This window comes from Acipenser ruthenus, chromosome 28 (assembly GCF_902713425.1).
Source record: "Acipenser ruthenus chromosome 28, fAciRut3.2 maternal haplotype, whole genome shotgun sequence".
In the NCBI taxonomy this organism is placed as follows: Eukaryota; Metazoa; Chordata; class Actinopteri; order Acipenseriformes; family Acipenseridae; genus Acipenser; species Acipenser ruthenus.
This window is the reverse complement of record NC_081216.1, coordinates 1,700,204-1,719,689: the sequence shown is the minus strand read 5'-3', so window position 1 is coordinate 1,719,689 and position 19,486 is coordinate 1,700,204. Positions and strand designations below refer to the sequence as shown.

The following is a 19,486-nucleotide window of genomic DNA, read 5'->3' as shown; positions in this document are numbered from 1 at the left end:
CACACACACACACACACACACACACAAGAATACAGCTGGCAAGTATTTTTTTTAAAATTAGCATACGATCATTTGCAGACCTGCAAAAGTGTCAAGATACGTAATTGTTTACCCTTCACCTCGAAGCTTGTTTATTTGGCTGTTTTCAGCCCGTGTGTTTGTAGGCAGACACTGACCTAAAATATATATTAAATTGGTGCTTTAATAGGTACTGATCAAATGTTTTCAAAGAAAACCAGGGAATTGGCATAGTGTAAGTCATTGACTTTCATTTAATTTAAACAAAGGGGGTTTAAATTATAAAATGCTTAAATTAGATGATTCAGCAGCGAGATGTCACCAACAGTAGCCTACGCCATTAATCTGTTATAAAAACACTCCAAAGCTAAGATAAACAGAATGCATTCCTGCATTCCCAAAAATCTACGTTTACACAAACCAAACGTGTTTTTGATACACAGTTGAATCAACCCAAAATGCCAGTCGTTTGGTAAGACGCGCTGGTGCTTTAAAAATACAGTTTGCAAACTCGGTCGTTTGCTACGTTTTTTTTTTTTAAATGCAACGGAGTTGTAGTGTGATTTGGGGTCATCAACCAGAGTCACCAATTACGCATTTGTTCTCCTTTGCATACGAATGTGTGTATAGTTGAAAAGGTTACGCGGGTTCTTTAAGACCATTTAAAAATCTAAACAAAATGTAAAAGAAAAAAAAGAAAGTAAAATACTTTTTTTTGCAGACAAAACAATTCTTGGAAACATAAGATTTCTTTTTTTATTGAAAACTCCCCCCCCCCCCCTCCCCCCATCCCATTATTTATATATAAATATATAAATAAACAACTGTTGCATGTAAACTTTGTAAGCAGGGCAGGTCCGTGAGTGTCAATCATCTTCTAAATTATAACTCCTGAATTTATGACTGGGAGGCACTGGAGTGGCACAGCCTCCCAGTTGCCATATGCGGCACGGAGGGTGCGCTTTCTGGTGCGGTAAACATTTTTTGGAACAAAGTGAATAGGCAGGACTCAAGTCTCCGTCTTTCCCGACAATGAGTGAGGGGGGGCAGGGGAAGCTATCCAGCAAAGAGAAGGGTCTTTTAACGGGGGTCGATGGCGTGTTGCTGCCGCTGGCTTTGCGTTTACAGGAAGAGGCAGCAGCAGCAGAAGAGGCACCAACTTTAGCAGCGTTTCCCCTTTTGCTTATATTTGCTTTTCTGCCTCTTTTTGAAGTCCCTTTTGTACATCTTTGTTTCCGTTCCGCGTCGTTGCGTTTGGGAGCCTGGATCCTTTTCAAATTCCGTTCCAGGCCATTGACTTTAAAAGCCTCGCTTGACAAGGAAGAGCGGCCTTTGGAAGTTTTAAAAAATGAACCCCCACCTCCATCTCCTCCGGCAGCAGCAGCAACAGCACCCCCCGAGTGATTTTTGGACACTTTACTCTTAAAAACCCTCGCAGCGGCTTCATAAGCAGCGACGGTTGCGTAACCCACGTTTTTGCCATCGAAATTAAACCCTTTGGCGTAGCACCACAATTTAGACGTCCTAATAAGCCTCTCGAACTTATCCTTGCGTTGCTCTTTGATGTCGCCCACGGGATCAGCGACAATGCAAATGCGGTCAGTACCCGTGCAGTTTTGGACAGCCACTTGAATGGGGGCCCCGCTGCTGCACGAAGCTGCGTTCGGGAAAGCAGATTCCGGGGATAAGTTTTTAATTTGCCTCTCTGCTTGGTCACCGATGCCTAACGAGGTCCCATTGTCTGGTGCACCTTTGTGCAAATAGTTCCCATTTTTGAGAGGTGGAAGAGCTGCCTCAAAGCCTCCCTCGGGATCTAAAGAAGGGATCTTTTGTTGTGGAGACTCTATGCGCCTCTGAGGGCGACGCGGTGAGCCCCCTTGTTTTGCACGATCACCAATGAATGCTGCCGCATGCTCCAGTGTTTTTTCAGTTTCTGCTGTTAAACACGATCCAGTCGTTGCAGCCCAATTTGGTTCGGTTTTTATTGTTTCCTTCAAACAATTAAAAGTGGGGGGTTTGAGCGTGGTGGCAGTGGGGGTGTAAGTGTCCCAACGCCGCCCGTGCTGCTCTAGTAAAAGAAAGCCAGGGTCAAGGCAGAGGGGCTCTGTTTTTATTTTTAGGGGGGGTTCAGTGGCTGTGAGCCTCTTTGCAGGGATTTTGCAAGTTCCTACCGCAGCCTCTTCCGGCAACCGTGCTGCGTCCCTGCCTGAGGGAAGCGGAAACCTGGAGACGGGACTCAGCAAGGCGGCTTGTCGGTAGCGGGTACTCTGCACGGAGTCCCCGCTGCAGACCGAGCTCGAATCGGATTCAGACGAGCTGCCCTCCTCGCTGCTGGACGACTGGACGGATCTCCCGTCTTCGTCTGAAGAGTCCGTGGAGGTAGACTGGAAGCTGGAGCCGAAATCGGAATCCTTTTCAAAGTCTAAACTGGACTCGGAATCGCTGGAGTATCCCGCAGATGTACCCTGAGTGCAGTGCGCTTTCTTTGATCCTCCCGCACTCACAGCGCCGATGTTCCCTTTCTTTGATGCAAAGTTCAAGGTTTTATTACCCACCAGCAGCGCTGGCGAGATGTGTTTTTTCACACACCCGTTTGAGTACTCCTCATAGCGGCTGTAACAGGGCTCTTTCCCCTTTAAGCACAGCGGGAGGCTGGCCTTGCTCCAGTCGTTTGCTACAATGGCGGAGTGGAGTGTCTTATTCGGGTAGGTGCCCACAATGTCTTGTGGAAGAATCCCATTTACCCCTTTCAAACTGTAGCGGTTTCGTCCTTTAGCAACTTTTTCATAGTTTCGGGGGTCTCTCCTAACGGGTCCCAGCAGTAGACTGCTCCCGGCGTTTTTAGATTTGGAGAAATTTTGAGCTGGTTTTGAGTGGGGAAGTTGCAGCAGCCCAGCAGTGTCTTTGGCAAGCAGCGTCTTGGCAACAGTATTGTTTTTTTTGCAAATCCTTGTACAAAGCGCGTTTGACGAAACGTCGTTTTCCGTCTCCGTTTTTTTGCCTTTTCTTTTCTTTCTCCTTTTCTTTGGGCTCAGGGACTGGCAGGCTACACACAACGCCTCCAGGTCTTCTTTGGTAATCAGGGAGCATTTCACAGCTCGCACCGGGACTGAATGAATGGCCTTTAGGGTCCGGAGCTCTTGAATGTCACAGCGCCGGCTGCGAATATTCAAAACCTCCATTCTTTTGTTGATCGTGGTCCTGGAAATGTGCTTAAACAAGTCACTGAAAACCTGCGCAAGAGCGAACATTTGCCTCCCGTTGATTCTCAAGAACCCCATATTTATCCCCTCTATTTCCTGATAGCCGGTTTGAAACGCTCCATCTTTAGAATTGCAATTATATTCCATTTTCAGTACAACGATTTCAACCATTTGCATCTGTCTTCATGACGTGCCTCCAGTATACGAACAAAAATAAAACAAACCAAAAAAAAAATACACAAAAAAGCTACCGAAACATGTTAATAACTGTAATATATATAAAAAAAATAAGAATGAAAAATAATTTATAAAAACAAGTCTTTCCTCCACAGTGGGGGAAAAAAATAGATGCAGCCAAATGTAAGAAAATGTAGCCGTTGTTTGCAGCTGCATGCTTCAAAGCAATGCACCATGTCCAGTTTGTTGTTAAATATACATAAATAAATAAAACACCAATACTTAAAATATTAAATTAAAGAAATCTAATGCTGCATATAGGCGAAATAAATCCACTTATATCATCCACAGTCCATCTTTTAACTGCATGTATTTAGATAAAATGAAAATATCTGGTGAGAAATGCCAAAAAAAAAAAAAAACCAAAAAAAAAAAACCCAGCATCTCCTCACATAGTTTAAATAGCCTTTAAATCTACCTCTACCTTTAGAGGCTTTTTTCTTTCTTTCAAGAAAACTCCACAGTACAGTATATTATAGTAGCCTCCCCCCCCCAATAATGTTCTAATTCTCAATTCTGATTGGGCTCCCTCGCTTGTGATGTCATAAAAAAAACGACATTCCACCCCTCCCTTTAAAGCCCCCGTTAAAAACCCCATTCACTGAAAGCACTATGGGACACATCTGCATTCAGAGTACACCGACAGGTTAACATGATATTTATCGCTCTATCTATAATCTACATGTATATCTCTATAGCTATATCTATATATTGGAGAATTGTAGTCCTATACATACCATTTCGGTCTAGATAAGGGCAAGTTATGGTACTGAAATCGCCTAAATAGATTGCACACAAGGAAAGAGTAACCATCATCTATAATGTTTTATTACACAAAGAACGGCAGAATTTTCCAATACATATAGATAGAGAGATAGATAGATATAGCCCAAGTTATTATTATTATTATTATTATTATTATTATTATTATTATTATTATTATTATTATTATTATTATTATTATTATTATGTTTTAATATATAGGCTTATATGCTTAACTTATGATCCATGCTTATGACAGCAGTAGTGCAAACCTGTGTGATGTGTTTCACGTGCTTGTATGAAATTAAATTCTTAAAACTGAACGCTTCTCAAAACTGAAATTGTCAGAAAATAGTTGGAAAATGGTGTGCTGTCCAATGATATTATTTTAAATTGTAACACGCAATTCGTTGAACAAAGTGAAAAACAAAACAAAACATGTATTAATTATACAACATAGATATACAACATAGATATACAACGGCTAATGTCGTCGCATGCAGTTTCTGTTCCAACTGTTAGATAGGGTAAAGCAGAATTGTGCATTCAAATTAGGCTTTTTTTAAATCTTAATGATCTTAAATCACTAGTTCGCGATTAAAAAGAAGCACCATTGAGAAATGAAAAGACGGCTTTTTGGTCGGACACAGGCAGAGATAGCGCTTCCTGACAGGACCGTTCCCTTGTGGGATCGGTAGACAGCGATCAAGAGGGAAAGGCGGCGTGTTATCCTACATGATCCCAACACTTGTGTGTAGTCTAAACCCAAAAGCATTCCCCTCTGTCTGTCTATACCGTTTAAAAAATATATGCAACCTGTAAGTCAGCAAAGCCCGCAGTTAACCGCGTTAAAGTGCAGTATAGGGCCTTTATGTTGTAAGGTGGATAATTAAAAAAAAAAAAAAAAAAAAAATAATATATTATTATTTATTGTTTATTTGTGTGAAGGAAATGTCGCATTGGAGATTTTACGTGATCATGTAATTTACTGTAATGTTAACACGGTAAAGCCACATTGCATCGCTTATCACAACATTTATCTTATGTATGGGGAAATAATTACAAACTAGGCTACTAATGGGTTAATTATTATTATTATTATTATTATTATTATTATTATTATTATTATTATTATTATTATTATTATTATTAACCTGTATTTATCCAGGTTTAAAAAACACATTTCGATTATATTCTCTCTTTTTTGTTTTCAAGGATGACCAAGTTAATGTTTGTAGTTCAAACACGTTTAAAGACAATGGCCTGAAAAGCAAGGTAGGATTTATTCACCAAAATATTTGTTAATATTTATTTATGCAACATCCAGATAAAAAACCATTCGTGGTACCTTTATCAGGATTTACAAGGCCTAGTCAGTCAATACAGTGCCTTGAAAATAATAATAATAATAATAATAATAATAATAATAATAATAATAATAATAATAATAATAATAACCCCAGGGGAAACATATAGGCCTATACAGATGGGAATGAATACGGTAAAGTGTAGTGATCGTTGTAACCCTATGATATATGCATGTCATTTATACATTAACAATTGATCTTTAAGACTTGAGATTACATACATTGCACCTGTTGGCCATATATATATATATATATATTAGCTCAAAGAGCCAGCTGCCCAACGTTTCGATATGTTGTACATATCTTTCTCAAGGGAGCCTGTGTTTGAATCAAAACATTGGAGGTATTTTATTTATAGGTTTTTGACGGCATGACAACTACTTGTTATTGTTTACATTCAAATCCATGATTTACTCTTACATGATGTAATGGTGTTCTATATATTGTGACATCATTTTTACTTCTATCTTTGAATCTGTATTAATTCTAATTAACACTACTTTATATAAACTTATATATTTATATTATCATGCAATGCTGGCTCTGAGGATCAGTCTAGATTTGGCCTCCCCAGCGCATCAGCATGCACAACTTTTGAATGAATTTTGTTTATTTATTTAAATGTTATATATTTATTGAAGTTAATTAGTTCATTCTTTTCTGTTGAGTCCCGCTGGCGCATATATATATATATATATATATATATATATATATATATATATATATATATATATATATATATATATATATATATATATATATATATGACATTTGTTCTGCCATTGCCAGGTGTTATCCGGTAGGCTATATAACTTGAGCGATTGCAGTGTGGCAAATAGACAGATGACGTGAAAGATAGCTGCCATAGGCAACCGTGGGATCCAAATATGAAGTATCCAATTACGGAGCCCTCTGTTGTTCTGTGTTTATAATGGTTCTAGAACTTAAATAAAAACAAGACACAAACTGAAGGGATCCTATAGATTAAAATAGAACCCCCAGGAATAGAACGAACGTACGACATAATTCTGTTACGCCGGCTATACAAATGCATCGCAGTGTGTCAATGAGAAAACAAACAAACAAAAAAAAAAACAGAGGGGATACCCCATCTGGTCACCTGAATGATTTCTTTTTTTAAGGAGAAATCCACGAACACAACCAGACTTCCGCAGCATTAAACAGATTAGGTCTATTAAAAAAAAAACAAAAAAAAAAAAAACACACAACTAAACATTTAGCAAAAATAACAGCTGATCAATAAGCATCACCCTGACAATGAACAGTGTTCATGCAATCCAAAACGATATGGAGAAGATACATGATCAATTAACAATCATTGTTGTAATAGACCCTGAAGAAATATTAGAAGGAAAAACAAACTCACTTGGACTGAAAAAACAAAACAAAACTAACATCTTAGCGATTCGGTGTGGAAAATGATTGCCCCCAGAAAAATAAATGATTGTAATTATCCCGAGACTGTTCTGCTAACACAGAGACAAGACACCCATATATTCTGCAACACATTTTAAAGTCATAAATACAAAACACACTATCCCAAATGCTGTCCACGTGGTTCAATCGGTAACACGTTCCAGATGATTTGGGGTCTCTGCGAAAGGTCCCGTCAAAAATAGTCGAATTATAAAACGATATGGGGTAGTCCTAACCCATGTTAGATTCCGCGACTGAGGATGCGCAGACATCTGATAAGAGATGTATTTTATTGTAAGAAAAATGATCGTTTACATCTATCATACTGTATAGTTGTGGTAGGTATTATGTTCCTTTGAGTAATTTAGTGCATTCATTACACGCAGAAACGCATTCCGAGAGACTATGACCAGGACTGTAATGTAATGACCGGAATGCAATTCAGGACACATTCTCTGGTCTGTGCAGTCGCAGCTTCATATCAAGGACGTGCGGTTATATAATCAGGCAGGAGAAGCTGTTTGTCACCATGTTAGGGATTGTAAATTGTGACTCAACACCAGTCCCTATAGGGAAGTATATACACACGCACACGCACACGCACACGCACACGCACACGCACACGCACAAACACACACACACACACACACACACACACACACACAGAGAAATGTGTTTTATTAGCGAAAAACCATATTTCTAATCAAGGACAGCACCGATTATGTCACCGATAACAAGACTTTGCGATGCTTTATAAAACAAAGATCTCATATGCAGGCGCTGTTGCACTGTTTTCTTGTGTAAATGCTGTGAATAGCATTATTTTGTCATATATATATATATATATATATATATATATATATATATATATATATATATATATATATATATATATATATATATATATATGTGTGTGTGTGTGTGTGTGTGTATATGTGTATATATATATATATATATATATATATATATATATATATATATATATATATATATATATATATATTGAGAAGGATGTAGTATGGTGACTGTAATACAAGACAGACGCCGGCTAAGCAGTAATTGTGAAACAAAACCGCATTTAAAAAACAAACAAACAAAAAAATAATAACTTCCTTTCAGTTTGTAGATATATGTGCAACAACAAGTAAGCCTATATAAACTACTGCTGCCCCCGGATTGTCAGAACTTTGTTCACAAACACGTGTTCAGCGTTTGCTATTTGGAATATGGAATGCCCTGAAAACAATGAAGAAAGGGTTCCTGGTATTCAATTTGACAGCAGGTTATTCAGATATAAACCCGATACGCGCACAGAGCGGCCTTCTCGCAACAAGACTGGTTTTAATCTTAAACTAAAGGCACAATATTTGCATCGCACTCGGCACAGATTTGACTTTAAAAGCGTGTTCATATTTAGTTGCAAGCTATGAAAATGTTTTGTTTAATTCGATAAAAAAATGATTGCTTTATTATGAACAACGGGTTCTTATGTTCTGGGATTGATGTGAAATAATCCAACGGTGCACGTTTTAACCCGTTAAGTAACAAATACATTTTTTTGGGGGAAAAAAAGCGGACCACAGGAGCTGTATTTCCGTAATGCGACTCATTTAATGTTAACTTTTGCGATTAACAAAATTAGAGTAAATTATCAGTTAGATTAAAAAAAAAAAATCTGCAAAAATATTACAAAGTAGTTTGTTCCTCAAATGAGGACAATGGCACTTAATGGGTTAAATGAGTTACAGCGTCTACACAAATGACGTGCTTATTTATTTTCATTACACGAACCTTCGTGTTAAAAATTAGAATTCTGATTTTTTTTTACCAGCATTCTAAAATCCTTTTTTTCTCCACCTTTCTTAATAAATGTATCTCACAGAAAGATAAAAAGAAGGAAAAAGACAAAACAAAAAGTGGGGTCCGACCCCCGCCCGCCCGCCCTCACCCTCACCCTCCTCCTCTTCTCCTCTCCCCCCTCAAGCTTGCGGTGGTCCTGTTCAAAACCGACCAAGCTCACAATAGAAACCCAATAGGAGGTGGCACAGTGGGTTAATCCGCTCGCCTCTCACCTCTCCCGGGTCCGCGTCACTCTTATGCCACAAGTGAAGCGAATTAAGCAGAGTTAACCTACAGCCTTCCTGGCAACATTCAATGATCGTTTACCGGCTCATCAGAAATCAGCACTTTATTCAGGACTTTAAAGAGTGGAGGTCGGCCCTATCTGGTCAGGGTGATAAGGTTATGCGGCGTTGTTGTATTAGGACATACCTAACAGAGGCTTCCGGTTGGGCGATCTATGCGTTCATTTATTTAAGCAGGATAGAACCCTTGAGACATACAAGGACAAGGGGGTCCTGTCAAGATAAAGCGTAAAGAAATAACATTGTAAAATCAGTCCAAAACTCAAGCACATCCCTCAATATGACACACTTTTAGACAATAGCAAGGGTCTTCATAGATCCTAAACTTTAGCACTTTATCACTCTTCCTTAATGCGCTTTACTTGCTCTTATCTGCTCCCTATTTTACTCCATTTAATCTCGTACTTTACAGAGTACTGTACTGTAATCTGCCACAAGTGTTATTCAATCTGTGGTATTTTGCATTTAATCGTATCCTGATGTAACTATCACTGCCACTGTTATCTGCTCCGTTATTGATTCATATTTTGTAATATACTTGTACTTTCTAGAACTGAAGTCATTGTATTTTATCTTGCTCTTAATTGTATTAATACTTGTAATGTGATTCTTGAAATGTATTTTTTGTTTACGACTGTAAGTCGCCTCGGATAAGGGCGTCTGCTAAGAAATAAATAATAACAAACGCAGTATAAGGGTCCGAAGTTGGCCCTTCCATTTCTGTCCTTTGTTCAGCCCGCTCTAGTGCTCTCGATCAAAGTGCTCTCGATTACTTACGAGAGAGAGAGAGAGAGAGAGAGAGAGAGAGAGAGAGAGAGAGAGAGAGAGAGGAGAGAGAGAGAGAGAGAGAGAGAGAGAGAGAGAGAGAGAGAGAGAGAGGAGAGAGAGAGAGAGCATTCTCAGCCCCTCGGCTCCTGTCACTCACTCCCCTCAGGATCATTCCGTCTAATGAAAGAGAGGTAAAAACAATGGCAGACATGTACGCACCGCGTTACGACCTCTTCACAAACTCACACGGCATTAAAACGAAGGTGTACTGTAGACTGCTGTGACCACGACTTGTTATTTTTTCAACATTAATAATAAAAAAGTTCAGACAATATAAAAAAGGACTCCAAATGCATTATTCTGAATTGCTTGAATTATTTGTTTCATTGTGTATACAACTGCTTGAGCTGCTTTGAGCTCGCTGCATGTTGTAAGCCTCACTGCTGTTACTCAGCAAACTTTAGTCTGGGGGGGGGGTGGGGGGGTGGGGGGGGGGGGGGGGGGGGGGGTTCAATGCTGTGTGCTCAGAGCGGAAGAATAATGGCTAAGCTCAATGCATCTTGTGTGGTAATATGCGTGAGCAGCAACAGCGGCTAAGTTAAAGCTCTGGCCAACGTGTATCTCAAGCCATCAACGATCACCCAAGGAATACTGTACTGTACTGTGCTAGGCTCTGCTACGCTATGCTCATACCCCCGGGGAAAGCAGCCTGATTAATCAATTGATTAATTAATGAATTAAGTAAGTGCTTTAGGACATGGTTTAATTGGTTCAATTTATTAATTAAGGCCATGGCCTACCCCAGTCCAAATACTGCTTCCCAACTGCGATGAATTGGGAGGTGTGTCTGGAATGCAGATTCATCGCCAGCGAGGTCACCAGTCCATCTTACTTGACTTGAAACTGTTTCATGTAACTATATAAAAAGTATCCAGTATCCTTTGTTTTTCCAGTACTATTGCATTATCAGTTATTTAAATATTTTCTTGCCAAAAACCAAGCACATTTACTGTTCTAGATCTAAAAGCAGATATTATAGCATCTATATATTAGTGTAGCTTTATACTATAATATACAGTGTTATATTATAGTATAAAGCTGTAATGAGTGCTGTGATATATAGATATACAGTTTTAGATTCCAATAGCATTTCGTGTAGAATGCCAACCGGTCCCATTTAAAAAGATAACCTCAGTCAGCCTGTTAAATAAATAGGCTTAAATAAATTAACCTTTTCATTTCCAACACATTGAAACAAATAATAATAACCTACAATGTATTTTGGTTCTGTGGCTTGTTATTAAATGCACAAGGATAAATAAACATTTGATTGATCACATCATAAACGGGTATACAAAATGAAATAATGAATGAACATCACAGCTTTAGAAACACATATACTTTTTATAAAACGAATCAGTCAAATTAAATAGACTATTTCTGACACACTTGTTTATTATAAACAGTTCGGTTTATGGGTTTACTGCATTTCACTAGCATCACTTGAACCCTATTATTATTATTATTATTATTATTATTATTATTATTATTATTATTATTATTACTTGTTGTAAAAGCATATTAGTTGTGCATCCTTTGCAGTAATCAGCATTGGCTGCTTTCTTTGTGTCCGGTTTCACCGCGTGAGCAGATCTAACCGCTCACAGCATCAGTATTGTTATTATGAATGTCTTCTCAGATTCCGCTGTCCTCCGCGGTGGCGATCGAAAGTCTCCTCACTCGTTTATTGACCCATAATGGCTTTAGAATGACCTTGCTGACCCCAACGTGACCCAGTGACCTCGCGAGAACCAGAGGCAACAGAACGGGGGGATGGGCGGTGAGGCTAGAGGAGAGAGGAAAGGAAGCAGGCGGAGAAGTGACGGGGGGGTTATAAGGGAGCGATGGCAGTCGGTATGGAAGCATTTACAAACGTGGTTTAAAAAACAGAGGCAGTTGAATGGAAACAACCTCCAACTAATTAGTAATTTATAAGACACAATGATAACCTATTGCAATAATTAAAAGCATGAATATTTAACATTGGTATTGTTTTATTTGTATTTTGTATTTTTAAAGAATAAAGGTAACTTGTTATATAGTCAATACCACATCAGAATCAAAATGAAAGTCCATATACATTTTGAAAACGGGTGAACAATTTAAGGTTCAAGTCTGCCGAATCCCTACTAGGTTTGAATCGGGGCAGTCCCCTGCATGTTCATGTGCCATGCAAAAATTAAGTAATCCGTGGTCTCAATGGACCAGTTATAAAATAATTGTCTTTTTGGTGCAACGAAAAAGGTCCGTATAGCCATTCTTAAAAGATGACCATAATTCCGCACTGACATGCAGTTTACGGTTTATTGGTGTTTTTTGAATGTGTGTAGGGCCTACTTAAAACTCTATCCATTCCCCCAACGCTTTACTGAAGTCAATCGATGTGATTTAATCTCTTTCCTCTACTTACGTTTTTTAACAGTAGGTATTTATCGATTGTGATTCAACAGGTCTAGTACTACGCTCACTCATAGAATGAATTCGCACAAATAAAATTAATCTGTAATACAAAAAAAACAAAAAAAACGAAACAGAGTTACAACAGATAGGCACTGAAAAAAAATTCTAAAAAATGTAATATATATATATATATATATATATATATATATATATATATATATATATATATATATATATATATAAAGTTGGTGCAGATGTCTCAATACTGTATTGTGTGTTCGGTCGGAGGTTTTGGGAATATGACAAAAAGCACATTTCATGGTAACCTAATACGAAGGAACCATCACAGACTAGCATGATCGGCACACGCATCTGATTATGACACCGTGATAGACGTTTTTTGATAATGATTTACGACATGTAAGTAATTGAGTTTGCAACACACTTGTAGGTTTTATTTCTCCGCGTGTGTAACTTAGGTCTAAGTCTACAGCATGACATGCAGACCCCCCACAGCACAATACTACAGTATAAGAGCATAAGAAAGTTTACAAACGAGAGGAGGCCATTCGGCCCATCTTGCTCGCTTGGTTGTTAGTAGCTTATTGATCCCAGAGTACATGCATTTATAAAAACACAGTTTATTTGGGCACTTTCTTTTTTTCCCTAGCTTTCTGAGATTCTATACAAATATCATAACATACCAGTAATGTTACGCCTGTCTGTGATATTGTGGGATTTCTATAGAATGAAGTTGGAGCACGTGGGGTAGGCCTAATAATGGAATGTTAGGTCCAGCTGGTAAGTTTATCCTCGTCTGTGATCTGTGATATATATATATATATATATATATATATATATATATATATATATATATATATATATATATATATAATCTCAAGTAAAAATCGCAGATTAAATTACATTTTTAAATGATCTTTTTCATTTGTGTTGTAAATTAATTGTTCATTACAATGAAGAAAACAACAACTTGATATATTTTTATTTCATAATTTATTTTTTATTTTTTATAAAGGCTACACAATAAAAACACAGCAGTAGCCGTTACCAGCCACCTCAACATACAGAGTGCATATGGCTCGTAGCATATCTCACAAAACTAAATGAAGATTGTCTGTTTGCCTGTATTTATGCGTATATTTTCGCAAACCACATCCTATGTACTTGTAGCAAAAGCGCATTTTAGATTTTATAATTGCCTTGACATTCTGTAGCTTACATTTTCGTATTTTGTCTTATTTTTTCCAATCAGCAGGCAACACACGACCTTAGTGTACAAAAAGATGTTTGCTGTAAAATATTCCAACCCTGGTCCTTTGAGCTACTGGGGCTGGTGGTTTTCGCTTCAACCAATGCCTCTGTTACTTAATTGAACCCATTATTGGCTTAATTAGTCAAGATTAACAGGTGTTCCAGATCTTTAGCCACTGATGATGTAAAGACAGCTATAAAACCTGCTGGATAGGGGCTCTCCAGGATCAGCGGTGGAGACTCCTGCTTCACATGGAGTTCTAAATAGCAGGTGTTGGCTGAGATTTTTTTTTGCTACCGACAGTAAATACACAATAACTTGCTTATATGAAACAGTTTAATTGCATTCACTAGGCCTTAACTGTATAATGTCCTCTTATTGTGGTTTCAACATTCTGCTCTGGCTATATAAATGCTGCCGGGCCAGCTAGCTGACTTTAACTACCCTTACCTTTCGGATACGTCGTGGGTAGTTCTAATCGAGCTAAATCGATATCGCCATTAAAACGGTCTAATAATAGGCTGAGGTTCTGAGTAAAACATGAAGTATAAAACATCACATTGCGTGTCTTTCGTTCACTTGCTACATCCCTTTCCTTTCCAAAAGCATTTACGTACTGCGTATAAAAATTTGTGTGTTTCTATATTGCCACCCTGTGGCCTGCATAGGTATTGCGTAATGTTGCTTTCTTTCTTTCGGATACATTTTACACTGACCTTCTGTCATTTTATAACGAGAGCAGGTGATTTGAATTTGTCTGCATGCCACAGCACGTGAAATATGCACGTTTCCATGGTCACTCAGAGAAGCTTCTGCGTGGGTACCCTATATACCCTATACATGCATGCATGTATTATAAAGGACATGTCATTAACTAATCAGACAATATGCTGCTGAAGTTCGTTTAAATTAACCTAAGCGTAGCAAATGCTTGAGTTTTCAAAAGTTCCGAATTCGCGAGAATCTTGGCCTGGGAAATTCAAACTTGCAATACTAACGCCGTGTGTCAGAAATACATGATCTGCTAGCGTGACTGGAAATCGGATGAGCTCTGAGATTCAGGACTAAGATGCTTATCTTAATGAGTCGACGCTTGACAACTGCCCTTACTGGCACAGAAATTCCACTACATCGATGAGTCAAAACAGAACGAGACTATCTAATCTGTGGCTGGGTGGTTAGACAGAATAGCAGTTATTGTGATGTGGCTCTGTGCACTGTGACCATCTTTTCTCATCGATCTATATACATGTAATAAACAACCTCTGAAGATTAAATAGGTCAGAAAGTATACGTTTCTACAGATCTACAAGAAATGGTCAATTGCTTCCACATCTACTCTTTTTGCAAGCTGGCTTCTGCTTTGCTGTGAGTGACATGAAGTCTGGAGTCTCCCATGCTTTGCTGTGAGTGACACACATAAGCAATGACATCGAGGAGGGCTGAGTTTCAATTCTGTTTGAATTATTTCATTACTTTTAGTAAGACGTAGATCTTCTAACACTTGACTCTGCAGTCACTGCCTTTCATCAATTTATACACCACCCCCCTCCTTACATACACAGACATTTCCACATACTTCTGTTTGCACGCAATATTTCAATGCAAAATGTCCTTTTATCAAAACAAACCAAAAAAAAAAAACACAGAACACTTAGCTCAAGGGTTTTATTTTGTGATCTGCAGCATTTTCCAGTCTGTGAATCACACTTACCCAAACAGGCCAAACATGCGAAGGGTGACTAGCAAAGTGCCTAGACTTGACCTCGTTTCAGTCTCCCCTAGAGGGCAAATTAACCAGAGTCAACTACCAGTTTTCAGTGTCACCAGTGTAGCCCAGTCTTCTCTCCAGCGATAATAAAGTTTAAAAAGTCACGTCTCTCGGAGACTATTAGAAGCAGCTAGTGTTGATCTTGCACTCAGAATTGCAGATTCAATATGTTAATATCAGCTTTTTTAAAATTTACATGTCTTCATCTGTTTATAAGTGTTTGGTGACAAAGCAAAGAAAGTTTTTAAAGATAGGCATTACTGCACGGGGTAATTGTAGCTCAAATTTTGAATCCCAGTAAAATCCTGGTAAAATGCCAATACATGTTTTATTATTATTTATTTCTTAGCAGACACCCTTATCCAGAGCGACTTACAATTGTTACAAGATATCACATTATTTTTACATACAATTACATTATTTTACGTACAATTACCCATTTATACAGTTGGGTTTTTACTGGAGCAATCGAGATAAAGTACCTTGCTCAAGGGTACAGCAGCAGTGTCCCCCACCAGGGATTGAACCCACGACCCTCCGGTCAAGAGTCCAGAGCCCTAACCACTACGCCACACTGCTGCCCCATATATATTTGTTCCAAGTCCCAACTCCTGGAGGGTCATCAGCTCACCACGTTGACCTGCCTATAAGTAATGCAATCAATGAGGACAAGCTGAAAGCTAAACAGGCTAAAGACCATGTTTGTGGGGGGTGGGGCTGCTGGTTAATGATTGGCAGGATTTTCGGGTATGGGTGGGGGGGTGAGTTTAGTGATGGATCGAGATTTTTGCACTTGAGGCAACTTTGCTGTATCAAACCCCAAGTCTCCCCTGGTGTGCCGTGCAGTGGCCTGAAACCTAGTCTCCTGAAACCAAGTTCCAAGCTACAAAGTGGCTCTGTGTTCCCTCAGCTTTATAACCAGTAAAAAATATTGCTACTCCCAGTAAGAAGTCCCCAAAGACTGTTTAATATCAGAGCTATATGGGTAATTATATTATTTATTTATTTAAGAAAGAGAATGGGTAGTTGTATTAAAAATGTGTTTTGTGCAGCTACTGGAATCAGAAAAAATCAGATGCCTTCTGCCATTAAAATTGTTACTGGTAGTAAAACCACATGCTTACTAGTTGTGATGGCATTTACAATACTGTAACTCTGTTTGTTTGTTTTTTGTTTGTTTGTTTTGATGATTGAATACTATGGCAACTCAAAAACCTTGCCTATGACAACTCGAAATGCTTCATAGGATCAGCAGACCCAAAACAGCACTCAAATACAGTTTAGAGGCACAAATCTGAATACATACCCACATGTTTCCCAATCCTCCACTCAACTGTTTGGACTAGGGCAGTTAGCTTAATTCAAAAGTATGACAATTACTTAGTAGAACATCAGACGCACAGATCTTCAGACGCACAGTAGGACAGAAGAGTCTGTTCTACGCTGGATTTAATGCTGATTTCTAACCGTTTCCCCATGTGCTGGCTGCAGTCATAGCAACAGTGGGAAAACCTGAAAAAGAGTGGGGTCCTGGAACAGGCGGCCAGGCACTGCCTGAACTGAACCCTGGAGCTCAAACAGCTGGGTCATGTCTGTGATTAGGACTCCATCGACAGCATTCACGGCCGACAGACACATCGATATTGCCGGCACGGATTGTTTAAGTTCTATAAAGCTAAGCCACTTTTTCAGGAACAGCGGTTTGAAACCTGGTTTGGAGACCTAGTTTGCGGAAACATTGCTATATCAAACCCCAATGTCCACTCTGTGGTCTGAAACCTAGTCTCCTGGAACCAAGTTCCAAGCCACAAAGCGACTTCATGAGCCCTCATCATACAGAATTATTGATGTCAATTGTGTTCTGCTTACTGAGCAGCACTGGTAATGATTTCGAGTTTCAGTTCCTTCCAGTAGGGGGCGACATTGTCGGTGGGTATCCACGTATTGCAGTCACTGCAGTCCTATTGGCCTACTATATTGGATTCACAAGAGGGACTTTATACATGTGTCCGTGTCCGTTATTTTATTTTATTTTTTATATTTGAAAGCCTCCTACCTTAGAATGATGTGCAGGATTTTTTTTATATATATATAATTTCTTCTATAACACAACTCTTGGGTAACACTTTGCATTAAGTGTCTCAAATGACATAGTAAATACATGTGCACTTACACATCATTACAACGTTATTATGCATAGTTACAATGTATTTAATGCGCGATATAACCCAAAACTCGAACCCTATCCCTAACCCTTTTCTACTACATCCGTCATCGTACATATATCATGCAAAACCGTGAAATCTGAACCTCGCTCATTTCTGTACCTAATTTAGGTAATCCGATTGCAACTGGTATTAGCAACAAAAAAAATCGGATCAGTGGCGTTTCCAGGTATCAATGACGTCTACACAGCGTCTAAATCTGCGGTGGAAGGGTTAAGTGACTTGCTCAGGGTCACACACAGTGAGTCAGGCAGTGGGATTTGAACCGGTGACAAACCGTGGATTTTAACCACTGGACCACGCTGCCTCCTCATTATGGGGGTCGGATTCTCAATGCCGTTTACCTCTAGTTTTTATAGGCGCTTTATTTATTTAACAGCTCAGGTATTTTATTTAAGTGTTTATAAGTAGCCTTAAGCTGTATTAGTTTGTTTCACTGCAGAATATAAAAATGGATTTTGAGAATACATCTAGTCCAATGTACAGTATTGATGCACACTATTGCACCGTCCCATTACTGAAGAACGTGTACTAAACAAGGTTACTAATAGCTCTTTGTATTGCTCCTAATTGCACTGTAATATCACTACCCCCCCCCCCCCCCCCCTTCTATCGAATCTTTGCTTGTTTTTTACATGCATGGTTATAGATACAAAGAACAGCACTCCACCTTAAATAGCAATATCCGAAACACTAGAAACCTTTTTAAAAAAATGGATCTCCTTTAGAGGGGCAAATGTGTATCTGTATGGTGCAAATGAATGGGGCTTCCAACAGTGACAGATTGCAGAAGCAATCATCGGGCTGTTAGCAGTAGTGATGACAAGTGCCACCTAGTGGACGTTGCATGTATGAAACATTTTAGCCCATAAAATCAGCATAATGTCTAATCTAGAACAAAGGCATTGGTTTGTCTCTGTTGTGACCACTGAAGGGACGGAGTAAAGTGGTCTTAAAGGCAACTACTAAAAGGAGATGTTAGTATTTATAATGGTGCTTTGGTCTGTACATTGAGTGAACTGTGCACCGTTAATAACACAAAGTGCAGCTGGAAAATTAAGGCAGCCGTAAAGCAAAATGATGACTCGATCTATGATTCCTGTCATTAAAGATCGTCACTCACTGAACGCATAGACTGCAAATCGAGATTTTTCAAAGATAGCGTTGTACGCACCAGATGTTTGATTTTAAATTTAAAACTTGTACTATGATACGCGGTTCTTTCGAAAACTGACAAAACAACAAACAAACAAACTATATGAACCTCATTCAGATATTTTGTTTAACGTCACCCAATCAAAGAAACTACAACGTGATATTGAAAAAGTCTACCGGAAGCCACGATATTAGTACAGTAGTATTTCAGTAGTTTATTTGGCAGGTTTCATTCGACTAAATTAGTTAATTCCACAGGGTTTTGCTAAACGTTAGGCCAGGGCTGTAAATTCTTTTGTTAGCTAGCATGACTTTACCGATCAGAGGTAAGAGAATGGGGTTTAAACCACTCCTTTAACAAACCCGTGGTCTTGGTTGAGCTAGGCAGCACAAGGCATCACAGCATAGAGAAATGCGAGGTTTCCTACACCGGGGGTGAAAAAAACAGAGACAAAAAACACATACCTACTGAAGCATGTGGACATTTTTATGATCTGTACAGCGATGGATCTTAATAATCTTATACATTTCATTAATTAGGAGTGTTTTACTGATACAAATTTTAACCTCCAAAAAAGAACATAAGAAAGTTCACAAACGAGAGGAGGCCATTCGGCCCATCTTGCTTGTTTGGTTGTTAGTAGCTTATTGATCCCAGAATCTCAT

The 19,486-nt window shown here is 38.7% G+C and overlaps 1 protein-coding gene across 4 annotated transcripts in view; it reads left to right on the top strand.

The window, feature by feature from the left end:
* The first annotated feature begins 2,593 nt into the window (after positions 1-2,593).
* LOC117434703 (uncharacterized) overlaps positions 2,594-19,486 on the top strand; it is a 67,277-nt gene continuing 50,384 nt past the window's right edge. For 3 of the 4 annotated variants that reach the window (XR_009309192.1, XR_009309191.1, XM_034057318.3), the window contains exons 1-2: positions 2,594-2,723; positions 5,436-5,495. The gene's annotated coding sequence lies outside the window, so the exon portion shown is untranslated. The remainder of the gene's footprint in view (positions 2,724-5,435; positions 5,496-19,486) is intronic. The other variant, XR_009309193.1, reaches the window with a different exon arrangement.